The following is a 15,440-nucleotide window of genomic DNA, read 5'->3' as shown; positions in this document are numbered from 1 at the left end:
CTCTGGGTAAGTGCTCTCTCCTCTCTCTTCTCCAGGCCTGGGAAAGGTAATAGTTCTCCCACCCACTAGTCCTGGGGGAACGTGCCATCCTTTGTTTTTCCTCATCCTTGCTCACAGCTCTATAAAAAGAAAGAAAATGAAAGTCGCTCAGTCATATCCGACTCTTTGCAAACTCATGGACTATAGAGTACATGGAATTCTCCAGGCCAGAATACTGGAGTGGGTAGCCTTTCCCTTCTCCAGGGGATCTTCCCAACCCAGGGATCGAACCCAGGTCTCCCACATTGCAGGAGGATTCTTTACCAGCTGAGTCACAAACTCTCCTCAAATTACCCATTTCGAGACTTCCTTATCTTTTCTCCCAAGGTCACAACTGAGCAGTCAATCACATCCTCTTCCATCGCTCTCAGCAAATGACCTTGCCTCATTCTTTTCTTTGTTTTTTACTGAGAAGGTCTTGTATCACCTTTCTTTGCATTCCTCAGATGGCCATGTATCATCAGGTTACTAAAAGTAGTCTATATAATGGCCTGCTCTCATGTTTTATCTTGCCTCTCAGAGTACATAGTGTATCTTGCTCATAGCAGGGCTCTACCCTTTCTTCTTGCTTCTGACAACATTTTTCCTTTATTGGTTCTTCTCCCATCTCCCACAGTTTAACTCTGGATGTTCTTGATGTGTCAAACCTTGGTTTTTCCCATAACAATCTTTTTTTTTTAAGCAGAAAGCTTATCAATTGTTACTACTTTGTTTATTACTTATATTCAAATGATTTTTATACACTTGCTGTCCTATTCATTTAACTAAAGTTCAGTCCTTTATCTCTCCAATCAGACTAAATATTTTACTTGGATTTCCAATCATCTCCTCTTCCTCAAATCTGACATGATTTCATTCTCTTCAGTTAGGTTTTTCCTCCCATTTGTCAGTAGTTTTTCCAATGGAATCTATAGTTCTTAATCTCAGGAATTTAAATCATTGAAGTTATTTTTTAATGCCTCCATTTTCTAGGCCCCTCAACTGCAATTACTTTCTGAATTCTATAATTTTTTCTTAAACTCACTTCTCAGAGTTCTTTCTTTCCATTCTCATTGCTGTACGTGCCCCCCACCCCAATTTAACTATAGGCCAAGATTATTTCAACAGTCACCTAACTTGTCTTCAAATTCCGGGTTCCCCCATTCTTATGGAGGGATTAAGATTTCTAGAATATTGCTAATATCATGTCATTCTAAAATGTGACTCTGGGACTTCCTGGTGGTCCAGTGACTAAGATTCCATGCCCCTAATGCAGGGGACCCAGGTTCAATCCCTGGCCAGGAACTAGATCTCACATGCTGCAACTAAAGGTCCTGCATGCCACAACTAAGACCTGGCACAGCAAAATAAATAAATATTTAGAATGTGTCTCCAATCAATAATAACTAGAAAATCAGCAACTAATATGTACTATTTGCTCTGTGTTGACGGCTATCCAGATTTATTTTTCACATGGGTTAATTATTTTAATCCTTAGGAGAGTCCTGTAAACATAAAATTGGAAATTTTTTTCCTACAAGTCAAAGGTATTCAATTTGTCCACACAAATTGATCTTCTTGCCGGTGTGTCAGAGATTTCCAAATCCATAGGCTCATCAAGTAATATCTGTCTATTAAAAAAGCCCAGTGACTCAGATACATGCTATGATTCTTATAGATCTGGTTCTAATTAATAAAATATCAACATACTTTAAGGGATTTCTGAAGTTAGAGTCTTTGGTACTTTATACTCTATTAATTAATAAATCCTAAAAGAATTACTATACACTGTATGTTAATTATTAATCTATTGCCTCTTAGCTCCAAATTCACCCATCATAGCCTGCTCAATGAAAGTGAATCTGAATCTCTTAAATAGTTTCCTTTTGCAGCTGGCATAATGTTAGACTTTGTAGAGAGCCCTAGAGAGACATTTCAGGAGAAAGAGGCATGAGTCAGTTTGGCTCTTCCATTGGGAATGGATTATGAAGGAAGGACTGACTGTATTTGCAGGAAGACCAGTTTATTTGTTTATCCTTTGATTTCACAAAGATTTATGAGCACCTACTCAATGTCAGACAATGAGGATTGTTGGGTAAAGAATACATAGTCCCTGGGACTGCCCTGGTGGCCCAGTGGTTAAGACTCTGTGCTTCTACTGCAGGGGGCTCAGGTTCCATCCCTGGTTCAGGGAATGTTTGCATGTGGCCAAAAAAAAGAAAGAAAGAAAGACATAGTGTCTGTTTCAAGAAGCTCAGGCAAGAATAGAACTGACTGCACTCATGATGACAAGAAGTGAGATGTGCACCCTGCAAGATCAAGAGTAGCCCCGGATGCTGTGAGAGCTGAAGGGACAACTCATCACACTGGGAAGAGAGAACCACATTCTAGGGGAAGTCTTTTGAATCAAATTTTGAGGGAAATAAAACCTATTCATCTGTGTAAAGAGACAAAATATGGTCAAGCCAAGTTGAACTACATGTGTAGTATGTGAGAATATGGATGGGCTGGTTGAGTGTTGGGATGGGTGCCTGGTGGATGGATGACAGATGAAATTAGAGGAGTTGGACCCAGATTATGGAACTGGTCTATTTGATATTTAGGTTGTTTCTACATTTAAAAACTGTTTGCAAACAATCTCAAGTTTAGAGAAAAGTTGAAAGAACAGAACAAATAACTTTTCTCCCCCCTGAATCATTAGAGAATAAGTTGCCAACATGATGCTTAATCATCTTGTCTCTCTAAATGCCTTAGTGTGTATAATATCCACAAACAAGGACATTTTCCTTAATACAACCACCAAAATTAAGAAAGTAATGTTGATCTACTACTACCATCTAATCCTCAGACCTCATTCATGGTTCACTAGCTCTTCCAATAATTTTTTTTATAGTAAAAGATTTAGTTCAGAATAAATCCTTATGCTTAGGTGTCAGACCTCTTTAGTTTCCTTCAATCCGGGACAGTTCCTCACCTTTCCCTTGATTTTCATTTCCTTGATCCTTTTGAAGATTACAAGTTAGTTATTTTATAAAACGCCCCTCCATGTGAGTATGTTGGATCTTTCCTCACAATTGGATTAAATCATGCCTCTTTGGTAGGTGTTTTTCAGATGCAATGCTGTATTCCTCTCATTGCACCCTATCAGATACATGATTTCAATTTGCCCCATCACTGGTGATATTAACTTTGATAACTTTATGAAGGTGATGTCTGCCAGGCTTTTCCAGTGCACAGGTACTTTTCTCCCCCCTTATAAATAATAAATATTTTGTAGGGAGATACCTAAGTCTATTTAAAGAGTCATTCCTTTTCAAAGAATCAATTCATCCAATTGTTTATATCACTTGAATAAGTATGGACTCGTAGCTTCGTCAATGATTTATGTGTTCTTTAGAAATGTTCCCATTACTCTCTGAACCCACTCTTACTTTTTCTGGCAGAGATACTCCAGTCTTATTGTACATTCCCTGCCCAAGCACTGGACTCATCTATTTCTCTCAAGAGCTTTGGTTCCTTTTACAGGAAAAGAATATTTAGAAACCAACATCTAGGCACTAGTGGGCTCCTTTCTATAGGGGTGACACTGTTCTTAGACCCTCATAACAGACATATGTATGTATACATACATGTGTTTATATCTGTGTTTATTTTTATGTTTTGTACCTGATTTTATATGAGAGCCAGCAGTTGACACCAATAACCCCAATTCTAAGCCAATATCTCATTCTTATGTTCTCCCTGCATGTATTGTAATAATTGTAACTTGTTTCTCTAGAAATGAGAAACCTGGCTTCCTTATCCTGAGTATACTTCCTTATTTGATCAATCCCCTATATGCAGCTGTTTTCCCTAATAGCCACCATGCTCTCACCTGTGTAAATGCCCTCCTCCCCTTGATTGGGCTATGACACCCTGCTCTAGGCTCTCTCTCTCTCTCCCATGGAGGCTCTCCTCTCGATGCTGGGGCTCTTGCATTCTGAGCTGCGTCACTGCCCTGCAGAGACCCTTTTCTCCAGTGGTCGTCTGCCATTCCACACGGGCTACCGTGACACTTCCCCCACTCACCCACAGGGACACCTGCCTCGCTTAGCCTCGATCTAATGGGTTTGGGGTTGAATTGCTCAAGAAGTGAACAACTGAATGGGAGGGAGAAAGATATGGAGAGGGGAAAAGAAAGAGAAGCGCATTCCTATTTCTAAAAATATGTGTATTATCAATAGCATTCCCTTTTTGTACATGAATTCTTATCATTAAATTATTTTCTAGATTTCCAGAAATGGAATTATTGGGTCAACTTATTGACCATAAATCAGCTTATTAGTCATAAGCTAAATAACTTGTCTTAAGTTTTACATCTGCCAGCAGTACATGGCAGTGTCTATTTTATCCTAGATAGCTTTGGGTATTACATCTAATTTTAAAGGAATTTTTTGTTAACTTTATCAGTGAAAATAATGTATGGTTTTTCTTTTTTTTTTTAATGTATGGTTTTATTTTCTGTTTCTATGCTAGTGAGGTTGAACATTTTTCCATTTGTTTATTTAGTCATTTTTAGCTTCTCTATCATAAATTACCATTTTCTTGTCCATTTGAGTTCTGGTATAACTGGCTTCCTCTGACCACCTCCACAGTTTTGCTTTCCTATCTCTGCTGCCAACCAATTTCTGCTCAGGTAAATACAAACTAAGGATTATATTACTGTAAAAAACATAAAATTAGAAAAATGAATGTCTGTTATAAAGCTATTCAAATGTATGGTGTACTTTTTTTTTCTTTTTCTTTTGGATGGCATAGGGGATCTTAGTTCCCTGATTAGGGATTGAACCCATGTCTCCTGCAGTGGAGGCATGGAGTCTTAACCACTGGACCTCCAGGGAAGTCGCCATGTATAGTGTACTTTTAAAAATAAATTGTTATTTGCAGATCATTTTTTATCTTTTTTACTCTCTACTAGATTTGAAAGATTTATCTAATTCTTCTCTCAATTTTTTTCACTTCATATCATTTGACACTATGATAGTAATGCTCTATTACTAACTGAATTTTTCAACATGTATCTCTTTTATCTCATATTGTTTTTTCATCTTAAAGTCTAATGTTTTGGGGGTTGGTGTTTGCATGCTATAACATTTTCAACATTTTACTGTCAATCTTTTAGAATCCTTATGTTTTAGGTGTGTCTCCTGCTGTGAGTCAGGATCCTGGCAGGAAATAGGCAGTGTACTCAAAACGTTAATTGAAGACAATTTAATGAAGAAATTCTTTACAGAGGTGTGGACAGCATTAAGGGAACCAATAAAAGACGGTGAAATACCCAGGCACTAGAAACAGGGAAAAGCATTCATACCCTAAGCACAAAAAGGTCAAAGAAAGGGAACAGTAATAGTGGAACCCAATATAAACTGTTACTGGGAGAGGGGGCACCTACAGGATCAGTGGTCTTAAGTAGAGATAATACAACCACTGAAAAACACTGGCCTGGCAGGGAGGGAAACTAGGGGAACGGATACCCTACTTCTTTCTTCTCCTGACCTGTAATCTATTACCACTATCTGCTGCTGGCCAAACCCAACCAGAAGTTAGATGGCAAAAGATTTCCAGGGATGCAGAGCATAGAGCTGAGCCCAGAGCCAGGCAGAGTAGACTTGAGAAGAGCCAGCAAACATGTAAACAGCTTATAGCTGGATTTTGTTGCTGGTATGTAGTCGGATGAGTTGTGGTTTTTTCTTTTAAATGCAGCATTTAGCCCATTTACTTATATTTGTTGAGATTACCAGGGTGATTTAGTTCTAAGATGTTATTTCAGATACTGTCTCCCATTATTTACGTTTTTTTTCTCCTGTCTTGACTATTTTTTGAATACTTGCGTGATTTTTCTTATTTTATTCATTCCATTTCTATTATTTTAGTAGTGACTTCAGAAAGTTATCATGTATTGGATTGGACAAAATGTTTGTTCAGGCTTGTCCCATAAGATATTACATAGAAACCCAAATGAACTTTTTGGCCAACCCAATATTTTGCTTCCCTGGTGGTTCAGTGGTAGGAAATCCCATGGACAGAGGAGCTGGGAGGGCTACAGTTCATGGGATTACAAAGAGTTGGACATGGCTTAGCAGCTAAACAACAATAGCAATAGTATCTTTAACTCCCTCCTAAACAAGAGGAGGATCTTTGAAATGTTTGCTCAATTACCTGCTCCTGATTTATGTTGGGTATTTTTGTTTTATATGTAAATATATTTATATGTGATATGAATATATGTTTATAATATATAGTCAGTATTTACCGAGAGTTATCTACTTTCTTTGCTCACCATTCATCCTTGCATTTTAGTCTTTCCATTTCAACTCACTTTTCTTCTTTCAATCTTTTAGAACATCCTCTGTTGAGATTTATTGGTGATAAGCTCTTTCTACATATTCTTATTTTTGCAAATGTCTTTGTTTCATCATCATTATTGAATGATATTTTTGCCAGGTTTACAATTTTAGGATGACATCTTTGAAGACATTATTCTACTGCCTTAGGACTTTCATATATTGCTGAGAAGTGTGATGTTAGTGTAATTTTTACTCCCTGGAAGGATAGACTTTTAAATATTTTCTTTGTTTCTGAATTGCCACACTATGATATATCCCAGCCTGGATTTCCTCTTATATATCCGGCTTGGGATTCATGGATAATTCTAAAACTGTCAGCTGGTATCTTTTTTATTGGTTCATATCCTTCTGGATGGTGAATTTTAGGTTCCAAAGATAGCAGTCACAATATCTCCCATTCCACATGCTTTTCTTACAATATGACTTTGACATTCCTCCCATGGAGAAACGAAGTCATTGTTCTTTCTCCTTGAATCTGGGAAGATCCGTAATGTCCATGGAAGTGATTCCATGTGATTTCCAAGGCTGGGAGATAAAAGGCAGAACAATTTAACCCTACTTGTCTACAGATATGTTACACTATGAAGCAGCCGTCATGCTGTGAGAAAGCCCATGTAGCTAATGGAAAGATCATATCTAGGTAATTTCACCAAGAGAATTCTCAGCTGAAGTCCTAGCCAACAACTTGTATCAACCACCAGAACTTCAGATAAACTAGCTTACATGTAATTACAGTTCTAGCCATGGAGTCACCTCTTGGTCTTCAAGTCTTCTCTGATAGCCACCAGATACATTGGGGGGAGAAATAAATTGTCCCTGTTGTGCTTTTTCCAAATTCTTAACCTGGAGACTCTGTGAGTACAATAATCCTGCTGGTGTATAATACCAAGTTGGGAGGAACATGGATTTTATCCAGCAGTCAATAACAGAACACTTCTGCCAGACACCTTGGGGTGAGACCAAGCTCAGACTAGTTTAAATTCTAGGGTTTATGGGTTTAAGGGCAACAGAAGAAGTATAAATACAGGCTACAGACCTACTTGAGGCTGGTTTGTAACTGTGTATGATTAGAAGGAATAATTTTCCCTCTACTCAATGCCATGGTTTAAGTGTGACAGCTCTCCTTGTGATCCCATGATTTGGTGGCATGAGTAGGGGGACAGGCTTATTTCCAGTTCACCTTACATTGGGTGTTTATCCCTTTGGTTTAGGGGTGCTTTAATTAGACTCCTCACTTTGGGTAGGTTTTATTCTCCTCTTCTTTGCTCCCTGAAAATTACAGAAAAATAAAAACTTAAGGTGCTTAAAGTCACCAGGTTTTGACAAGTGCCCTCAAAGTGAAACCAGTTTCACTGCTTTATTTACGGAGTTTCTCACTTCAGTTTGGGTTTTGGCCTGTGTGTGTGTATGTATAATTTTTAACCTCTCAGTTCTTTGATGCATTTAAAAAGATGATTTGCATAGGATAAATGGAATTTTTGGTGGTTTTCAACAGATGACTTGGACAGGACCTTGTCATGGGCTGAACTTTGGTACCTCCTAAAATGTATACGTTTAAGTCCTATCCTCCAGTACCTCATATGGTGACTGTATTCAAAGACAAGATTTAAAGTCACCTATTTAAAGATAGATGATCAAGTTAAAATGAGGATGTTATGGTGGGCTGTAATCAAATATGACTTGTGTTCTTTTAAGAAGAGGAAATTAGGACACAGACAAGTGCAGAGGCAAAATGATATGAAGACAGAGAGAAGAAGGCAGTCTACAAGTCAAGGAGAGAGACCTCAAGGGAAACCAACGCTGTCAACACTTGGATCCTGGACTTCTAGCCTCCAAAACTGCGAGAAAATAATTTTCTGTTGATTAGGCCACTCAATCTGAGGTACTCTGTATGACAGCCCAAGCAAATTAATAAAGGAAACCCCCACTGCATTGGGCTTCCCTAGCTGGTAAAGAATCCTTCGGCAATGCAGGAGACCCCAGTTTGATTCCCAGGTTGGGAAGATCCACTGGAGAAGGGATAGGTTACCCACTCCAGTATTCTTGGGCTTCCCTGATGGTTCAGCTGGTAAAGAATCCACCTGCAATGTGGGAGAGTTGGGTTCGATCCCTGGGTGGAAAAGATCCCTTGGATAAGGGAAAGGCTACCCAGTCCAGTATTCTGGCCTGAGAATTCCATGCACTGTATAGCCCATGGGGTCGTGAGGAATCGACATGACTGAGCCACTTTCACTTTCCACTGCATTCACTCGTTTGGTTAATTAAGGGATAGGCTATTCAATTTATATTTCTTGCAACTTCTGTTTTTTCTAACCTTTCTGTCTCCCTTTTAAAAATGTGTAATTTCTCTTTATTCTTTTTTATTTTGGCCTTGCCACATGGTGTATGGGATCTTAGTTCCCTCACTGGGGATTGGAGCTATATCCTCTGCATCGGAAACGCAGATTCTTAACCACTGGACCACCAGGGAAGCCCCTGCTGTCTCCTTTTTGACCATTTCATGGTTTTTCAACACTCACAGGAGCAGAACGTAGAGGCAATAAAACCCCAGTTCTTCTGCTGTATCTCCTAGTTAACATCCCATGTTATTAGTGTGATAATGGAGGGGAGGAAACTTTAGGCTAATCCCAGTTTTTGCATAACTCTATGTATTATTCTGTATGACCCTAAGTATTTTAATAATACAGCCTCTTGTTTTGTTGGTTATAAATGATACTACATACATCAATGTTCAACCTATAATACATTGTACATTGTCCAAGACCCATGAAGGTTTCAAGCTACTCAAATAGCATCAACAACTTAAAATTGCAACAGAGAAACCATCAGGATAGTTATATTCAATAGTTATATCATTAAGATATTTGAAATTTAAAAAAAACACCCATTAGTCCATCTAATGGAGAAGGAAATAGCAACCCACTCCAGTATTCTTGCTTGGAGAATCCCGTGGACAGAGGAGCCTGGTGGGCTGCTTGCCATGGGGTCGCACAGAGTTGGACACAACTGAAGCAAGCATGCATGCATGCATTGGAGAAGGAAATGGCAACCCACTCCAGTATTCTTGCCTGGAGAATCCCAGGGACAGAGGAGCCTGGTGGGCTGCCGTCTATGGGGTTGCAAAGAGTCAGACACAACTGGAGCAACTTAGCAGCAGCAGCAATCCATCTAATTTTTGGAATTTTAGTTCCAAAAATAAAAACTTAGAAAACTTAAAGGAATTACTATGTTACTCCAATTAGTTAAAAATTTACAACATAGGCAATGAATCAATTTTCCTCAATGGAAATCTTAGGAAGAATTTTCTAAAAATTTCAGATCATTTTTCGAGACAATTAGATGTAACATAGAAACAGATGGGGAATCAAAAACAATATTTGTTTTATCAAAGTAACTCAGAATTAGGTCTAAGTACTGAGTGAGTCACAGTTTCTGTTCTTTCAGACCAGTTTAACTTCAGTATAATTATTCAGGCTTAATGAAAGTGTCCTCACAATACATGAAAAGAGTGTGACGATATGTGTACACATTTGACTGGGGAGTTTGGGAACTCTGAGGGCCTCTGATAATGAGTGAATCCTAAAATGAGGCTTTAAAAAATAATAACAAACTCAAGTTCTTATACTGAGTGACCTAGGGCATTTCCTTATTAAATCAGAGCCTTACAAAATTTCAGAAAAGAGGTTCGATGAAAATATATTTCTATAATGAAAATAAAGTCAAGTTTCCTAGAAAAAGTGACAACATATCCAACTCTGTTTAAAAAGCCTAGGAAGGGGAAATGTTAAAATTTGGAAGTAGGGTGTGAGTCGCTCAAGTCATGTCCGACTCTTTGTGACCCCATGGACTGTAGCCCACCAGGCTCCCCTGTCCATGGAGTTCTCCAGGCAAGAATCCTGGAGTGGGTGGCCATTCTCTTCTCTAGGGGATATTCCCAATGTAGGGACTGAACCCAGGTCTCCTGCATTGCAGGCAGATTCTTTACCATCTGAGCCAAAATCATAGGAAGGGGAAATGTTAAAATTTGGAAGTAGGGAAAGAGCCCAAACTCCTGCTCAGGAGGCTAAGAAAAGGGAGGGTCTGGAGTTAGAAGAAGGGGTGTTCTAGAGAAATCTATGAAGGGGAAGGCATAGTCCAGGGAAGGGGAAAAATGTGGCCACTGCCAAGAGTCTCGTGAGGACAGTCCTCCTGGAAGCCTTCTAGGTCTCCATTTAGGAGAGTGGGATGACTTTAAGAAGAGAGATTGGCAGAGCTGTGATTGTTTTACCCCACCCCAACAGCATGAAATGATCTTGATTAGCTTCCATTTCTAGACCAACCTGCTAATAATCCTCATGCTATTTCATAGGCCTTTAATCCCCCAAACATTCTTTCTGAGTGTTGATGTGTGAAATCCCCTCAAAGGGTCAAATGGCCATGGCCCCACACTGAGAGATAAAAGGCTTACGGGGGAAATTCACCATGTTCCTACCCATGTGTGAACAGTTGATCACTGAGGAAAATCAGTGACTGATGACAGAGGTTTTCCTGGTTTAGGAAAGTGTAGGTGGCAGAGGAAGTCAAGGAGTGGGGTGAGAGGAGAGCTCAGGATTCTCTTTTCTATCTGGGCCTCTTTCTCTTCAATATTTGGTGACAAATAGAAGTTTCTGTGAAGGTACTTTGTATGGTGACTTTTTAAAATTTATTTTTAATTGGAGGATAATTGCTCTACAATGTTGTGTTGGTTTCTGCTACACAACAACGTGAATCAGCTATGAAGTGGAAGAGGCTCAGTCATGTCTGACTCTTTGCAACTGTATGGACTGCAGCCAGTCTCTTCTGTCTATGGAATTCTCCAGGCAAGAAAACTGAAGTGGGTTGCCATTCCCTTCTCTGGCGGATCTTCCCGACCCAGGAATTGAACCTGGGTCTCCTGCATTGCAGGCAGATGCTTTACCATCTGAGCCACCAGGGAAGCTATATTTATATCTATACACACATACATATATCCTCCCTCTTGAACCTCCCTCACCCATCCCTCCCCTCTAAGTCATCACCGAGCACCAGGTGAGGGCCCTGTGTTATACAACAACTTCCCACTAGCTAGCTATTTTACACGTGGTAGTGTACATGTTTCAACTGTGAAGGTATTTTTATGTGGCAGACTTGATGGGAGTGTCTAAGCCCCATGGTGCTACCAAGGTTATGAAGCAGAATTTATGAAACTGATTTCATTATTGCCTTATTCAGTTCCTGGTGCCACCGACAGCTTGAATAAAGAAGTTCATTTTCCTAGAGAACAGGGAACTGGTGTTTCAATGGATGCATACAAACCAGCTTCTCTGATTTCTTATGATTTATTGAGAAGAGTGGTCATCCCACATTTTTTTATGTCAGCAGCACTTAGTTAATAGGTACTATCTTATTTTACATTCTCTTTCTACAAAGCACTTCAGGCCCATGAGAGGGATTAACCAACAGAAATCAACTTTCCTCTCCCCAAACCTATTTACCATCCAGCCCTACCATGGTATGGTAGACAGATTAATAGAATTCTCCATCCAATTCTCCCACTGTATAATAAGGGGGTTGTGCAGTTTTCTCCTGTAAGCATCAATTTCTAGAGACAAGTATCTGATTTCTACTTAGCCCTTGAGAAGAGAATAGATAATAATGTAGGAGAATTTTTGAAATACTAAAGATTTATCTGTAGAGGTCTATGAACTTTCTGTTTATTTATGTCTAAAGTATCCTATGCCTCTTTATTCTGCCTCCCCACCCCAGGTTCCCTCCTGCTCCGCACAGTTAGCTGTGTTCACAGTGAACACACACACATACACACACTCAGAGTTAGCTTCAGAAATCCTCTCCCCAAATCAGTTTCTAAAGTTCCTCTTTTTTTCCCCCCAAGTCCAAATTTCCTCAGCTCTGGTTGAGCCAGATGATTATCCATGAGTTAAATGACAGGTATAATTTGTGGTTATAAAAGCCTAGCCTTCATTAATTCATAATTTAATCTAGATGTCATCTGTGAGCAAACAACTTAATTAGGCTATTAATTCCATTAGAGTGTTTGGATTTATATATCCTCTGCAATAAGATTTTTGTACTTTCCTTATTGGTCCTTTTTTTTTTTTTTTTAACTAAAGAACATTTATTTGTTTTTCACCAGGACTTTATCTTGAGGACGTAACTAAACTGCTCCTCCACTCCCCACCCCAATTTGAAGGAGGATTAGTACAGTGGATGTTATAAAGCAGGTATGAACAGTTTGAGGGACTGGAACCAACGTTAACTGACAAAAACCAACTTCCACCTAAATCATCATAAAAATGTTTAAGTAAAAAAGGGGGGGGGGGAGGAGGGCAAAGGGTTTTCAGATTGGACAAGATCATCACATTTTATCTAATACATTCAATTCTGGCTAGGGTATACCAAAATGGAAACAGGATAACTGTAATACAAAACTTCCACTACAGCACACTGCACATATCTGTGTTCCAAGCCCACCCCTGTTCCCCTAATGCTTCCAAACTCAACTATTTCCCAGCCTGTTGGGCCTGTCAACGAAGGAGCACGTAGATCTTCTCTTTAATCCAATCTTTGTTATAAGGCTGGTATGTCTGGGTATCAGCTCGGTAAACAAGGCAGCTGAGGTCTGCCAGGTCATCAATAAAATCAAACAACTGACTGATATCATATGTGATAGAGGGGCTGTTGAGATTCATTCTCTTCAGATGTTCTTCATACATTTTACAAACACCTTCCATACACTCATTCACAGATTCATAGTCAGCGTAAGTTCTGCCTTCTGGCCACTTGGTAGGCTGTACCAGCAAGATGGTGTGAGAAAGCTGGAGTGTTGAGCGGCAGCATGCTAGCGCTGGATGGGGTGGGGAGATGTATGGGCAGGGGTCGCCCCGGGGGGGTTGGGGGTTCGGGAAGCCGGTTAGGCCTTTCTCACCATCGCGCCAAAGTCTCCCGAGGCAGCCGATTCCTTATTGGTCCTTATTCTCTAGTTTTCAATGATTTAATACCCTCAGTTACAATTTCAATACCATAATTTCTGGCAATCTATTTCCATTCCTTTGAAAAGTTTGGACTTTCTTGACCATGAGCCAGATCCCTACTCAGTGGCTGTGCATTGTTAGATGACTGCAGACAGGGAGAAAATAGTTACCAGATAATTTCTCCACATCTACGAGAATGTTGGTTGAAATCTAAAGGAGAGTAGAGAAGAATTTGAAGAGGTGCAACAGCTTCTCTATTAAGGGAATGATGTCCCTTTGGTAGTAACCTCATCAGATTCCACTCCTCGGGTCCCTCTTTGCCCACTTCTATACATCTGGGCTTCCTAGGTGGCTCAGCGGTAAAGAATCTGCCTGCAATGCAGGGGACATGGGTTCAATCCCTGGGTTGGGAAGATCCCCTGGAGGAGGAAATGGCAACCCACTCCAGTATTCTTGCCTGGAGAATCCCATGGACAGAGGAGCCTGGTGGGCTGCAGTCCATGGGGGTCGCAAAGAGTCAGACACAACTGAGTGACTTTCATACATCTGTAGCTACCAGATGAGATCCTTTAGCACACGTGCATTAAGGTGAATGAGCCAAGACAAGCTAGTTGTTTAGTCACTAACTTGTATCTGAATCTTTTGAGACCCCATGGACTGTAGCCCGCCAGGCTCTTCCCGTCCATGGCATTTCCCAGGCAAGAATACTAGAGTGGGTTGCTATTTCCTTCTCCAGGGGATCCTCCTGACCCAGAGATCGAATCCACATCTCCTGCATTGGCAGGCAGATTCTCTACCGCTGAACCACCAGGGAACCTTAGCTCTTTTCTTCCCATGGCAGAGCATGCAAGCCCAGCATCTCAGGATTCTAAGACTCCAGGAACCTGTTCTCTAAACATCACAACTTCCAGATTTCTCTCTCCAGCAGGAAGGTGCTTTAGAGATTTCTCATTCCCAATGTGTAACATTAGAGGTTTTAACCTAAACAGAGAAGACAGACAGACAGAAGTAGCTAAACGGAAGTAAGACAGACTTTGTAGGTCTCCTTTCCCCAAATGGGAAGCTTTGAGAGATTCAGTGACTTCTTTAAGGCATCCAATAAGAAGTGAGGCTAGATCTCCGGGTTCTCAAGCTACTCTTTCGACCACAAGACCACACTTCCTTCCGCCCCCATTGATCTGCAGAGGAGACTGGCCGATGTAAGCAGCCAGGGTAGTGACAAGGGCACGAAGGAAAACTGCACTTCGCAGGAGTACAAAAGCAAAGCTGAATTTAGATGGCTCTTTTGAGAAGTCACTATGTAAATTCAATAGGCGGCTCTCCATGTAATTTAAGTGAAGGAAACAGCTTATTAAAAACCTACCATATGCTAGGCACTGATAAGTGTCAGGCATACAAAGAATGCACAAAATGAAGTTCCTATCATCCTGTGTTAACAATCAGCACAGAACAAAGAACAGCCATGTGGTATGCATTGCAGCCCAGCCCGGACACCCTTCACAGCTTCGAGGGCTCATCCCTGTGACTTTCTCCAGTCTTGACCTTGGCCAAGTGGAGCCACTTCACTGGAGCATCCCAGTCCAAGAATAACCAGGACCAACTCTCTTCCTGTCTTTCATCTTCCTTCCCAGACTCGACCTAGGAAGATATCCTCACTCAGCTCTTTCCCATACTGCTTCTTCCCGCCTCCAGCTTTTTCTAAAGAACATATTCACTCAATAAAGTACATATACTAGAACCCCTTTCTCTGGCTCTTCACCTATAAAACCCAATCTTAAACATGGGTGTTTCTTTAGGTTACAGAGTAACCTCCTAGATGCATTGTCTAGCATAGGATTAGTAATATTATGTAGGTCTGCGGTGGTACAGTGGTAAAGAATCCTGCCAATGCAGGAGTTATAAGAGATGCTGGTTTGATCTCTGGGTTAGGAAGATCCTCCGGAGGAGGAAACGGCAACTCACTCCAGTATTCTTGCCTGGAAAATTTCATGGACAGGGGAGTCTGGTGGATTACAGTCCATGGGGTTGCAAAAAGTCAGACATGACG

The 15,440-nt window shown here is 40.4% G+C and overlaps 1 non-coding gene and 1 pseudogene across 1 annotated transcript; both read right to left on the bottom strand.

Annotated features, from left to right (window-relative positions):
* Positions 1-11,286: 11,286 nt before the first annotated feature.
* On the bottom strand, positions 11,287-11,358 carry TRNAC-GCA (transfer RNA cysteine (anticodon GCA)). The gene has a single exon. It is a non-coding gene; the product is annotated as a tRNA-Cys (tRNA).
* A 1,366-nt stretch (positions 11,359-12,724) lies between these two features.
* LOC110137965 (uncharacterized) lies at positions 12,725-14,718 on the bottom strand (annotated as a pseudogene).
* Between the last annotated feature and the right edge of the window lie 722 nt (positions 14,719-15,440).

Source organism: Odocoileus virginianus, chromosome 29 (assembly GCF_023699985.2).
Source record: "Odocoileus virginianus isolate 20LAN1187 ecotype Illinois chromosome 29, Ovbor_1.2, whole genome shotgun sequence".
NCBI lineage: Eukaryota > Metazoa > Chordata > Mammalia > Artiodactyla > Cervidae > Odocoileus > Odocoileus virginianus.
This window is presented reverse-complemented; position numbering and strand designations above follow the sequence as displayed.